The sequence below is a fragment of the Trachinotus anak genome, unplaced genomic scaffold, assembly GCF_046630095.1.
Source record: "Trachinotus anak isolate AG129_WGS33_773 ecotype Australia unplaced genomic scaffold, CSIRO_AGI_Tana_v1 ptg000081l, whole genome shotgun sequence".
NCBI classification, from domain to species: domain Eukaryota; kingdom Metazoa; phylum Chordata; class Actinopteri; order Carangiformes; family Carangidae; genus Trachinotus; species Trachinotus anak.
Window position 1 is genome coordinate 12501 of NW_027273932.1, and position 2500 is coordinate 15000.

Sequence of the window (2500 nt, forward strand, 5' to 3'; positions counted from 1 at the left end):
TGTGTGGCTGTGGAGGTCCTGTGGAGGTGCTGTGTGGGCCTTTAATATCACAGGGGGAGAAGCTGGGCCATGAGCCTGGCCCCTGGAGCTCTGATACAGGGGAGAGAAGCATGTGTGTGTGGCTGTGGAGGTCCTGTGGAGGTGCTGTGTGGGCCTTTAATATCACAGGGGGAGAAGCTGGGCCGTGAGCCTGGCCCCTGGAGCTCTGATACAGGGGAGAGAGGCATGTGTGTGTGTGTGGCTGTGGAGGTCCTGTGGAGGTGCTGTGTGGGCCTTTAATATCACAGGGGGAGAAGCTGGGCCATGAGCCTGGCCCCTGGAGCTCTGATACAGGGGAGAGAAGCATGTGTGTGTGGCTGTGGAGGTCCTGTGGAGGTGCTGTGTGGCCCTTTAATATCACAGGGCCAGTGGCTGGGTGATATGCCTGGCTCCTGGAGCTCTGACACAGGGGGAGAGAGGCATGGATGTGTGGCTGTGGAGGTCCTGTGGAGGTGCTGTGTGGGCCTTTAATATCACAGGGGGAGAAGCTGGGCCATGAGCCTGGCTCCTGGAGCTCTGATACAGGGGAGAGAGGCATGTGTGTGTGGCTGTGGAGGTCCTGTGGAGGTGCTGTGTGGCCCTTTAATGTCACAGGGCCAGTGGCTGGGTGATATGCCTGGGTGCTGGAGCTCTGACACAGGGGCAGAGAGGCATGTGTGTGTGGCTGTGGAGGTCCTGTGGAGGTGCTGTGTGGGCCTTTAATATCACAGGGGGAGAAGCTGGGCCATGAGCCTGGCCCCTGGAGCTCTGATACAGGGGAGAGAGGCATGTGTGTGTGTGGCTGTGGAGGTCCTGTGGAGGTGCTGTGTGGGCCTTTAATATCACAGGGGGAGAAGCTGGGCCATGAGCCTGGCCCCTGGAGCTCTGATACAGGGGAGAGAAGCATGTGGTGTGGCTGTGGAGGTCCTGTGGAGGTGCTGTGTGGCCCTTTAATATCACAGGGCCAGTGGCTGGGTGATATGCCTGGCTCCTGGAGCTCTGATACAGGGGAGAGAGGCATGTGTGTGTGGCTGTGGAGGTCCTGTGGAGGTGCTGTGTGGGCCTTTAATATCACAGGGGGAGAAGCTGGGCCATGAGCCTGGCCCCTGGAGCTCTGATACAGGGGAGAGAGGCATGTGTGTGTGGCTGTGGAGGTCCTGTGTGGCCCTTTAATGTCACAGGGCCAGTGGCTGGGTGATATGCCTGGGTGCTGGAGCTCTGACACAGGGGGAGAGAGGCATGTGTGTGTGGCTGTGGAGGTCCTGTGGAGGTGCTGTGTGGCCCTTTAATGTCACAGGGCCAGTGGCTGGGTGATATGCCTGGCTCCTGGAGCTCTGACACAGGGGAGAGAGGCATGTGTGTGTGTGGCTGTGGAGGTCCTGTGGAGGTGCTGTGTGGGCCTTTAATATCACAGGGGGAGAAGCTGGGCCATGAGCCTGGCCCCTGGAGCTCTGATACAGGGGAGAGAAGCATGTGTGTGTGGCTGTGGAGGTGCTGTGTGGCCCTTTAATGTCACAGGCCCAGTGGCTGGGTGATCTGCCTGGGTGCTGGAGCTCTGACACAGGGGCAGAGAGGCATGTGTGTGTGTGTGTGTGTGGCTGTGGAGGTCCTGTGGAGGTGCTGTGTGGGCCTTTAATATCACAGGGGGAGAAGCTGGGCCATGAGCCTGGCCCCTGGAGCTCTGATACAGGGGGAGCATGGATGTGGCTTTGGAGAAGGCAAATATCTAGAGTCTCCGCTCCACTCCCCTCTTTACCTTCCTCGGTGTAAAACTTTGACCGCCAGTTTTTCAAAGTCTTACACCGAGGAAGGTAAAGAGGGGGACCGGTCGGCGAAACTAGAAGTTTCCCCTCTCTTACCTTCCTCGGTGTAAAACTTTGACCGCAAATTTTTCAAAGTGTTACACCGAGGAAGGTAAAGAGGGGGACCGGTCGGCGAAACTAGAAGTTTCCCCTCTCTTACCTTCCTCGGTGTAAAACTTTGACCGCAAATTTTTCAAAGTGTTACACCGAGGAAGGTAAAGAGGGGGACCGGTCGGCGAAACTAGAAGTTTCCCCTCTCTTACCTTCCTCGGTGTAAAACTTTGACCGCAAATTTTTCAAAGTGTTACACCGAGGAAGGTAAAGAGGGGGACCGGTCGGCGAAACTAGAAGTTTCCCCTCTCTTACCTTCCTCGGTGTAAAACTTTGACCGCAAATTTTTCAAAGTGTTACACCGAGGAAGGTAAAGAGGGGGACCGTTCGGCGAAACTAGAAATTTCCCCTCTCTTACCTTCTCCTGCCCTCGGTGCGAGCCGGTCTCTCCCTGTTTTTCAAAACACCTTTCGCACGATTTCAGAAACCCAGTTTTCGGAAACGTGAACCTCCAGGGATCGGCCCCGAGGGCGCCGGGGACGCGTGGGCCGACCCGAGAGGGGTGCGAAACGGACTGCCGCGGGCAGCTCGGCCCCTCTCAAAGCTGCGGTTCTCTTCTTCTTTCACCC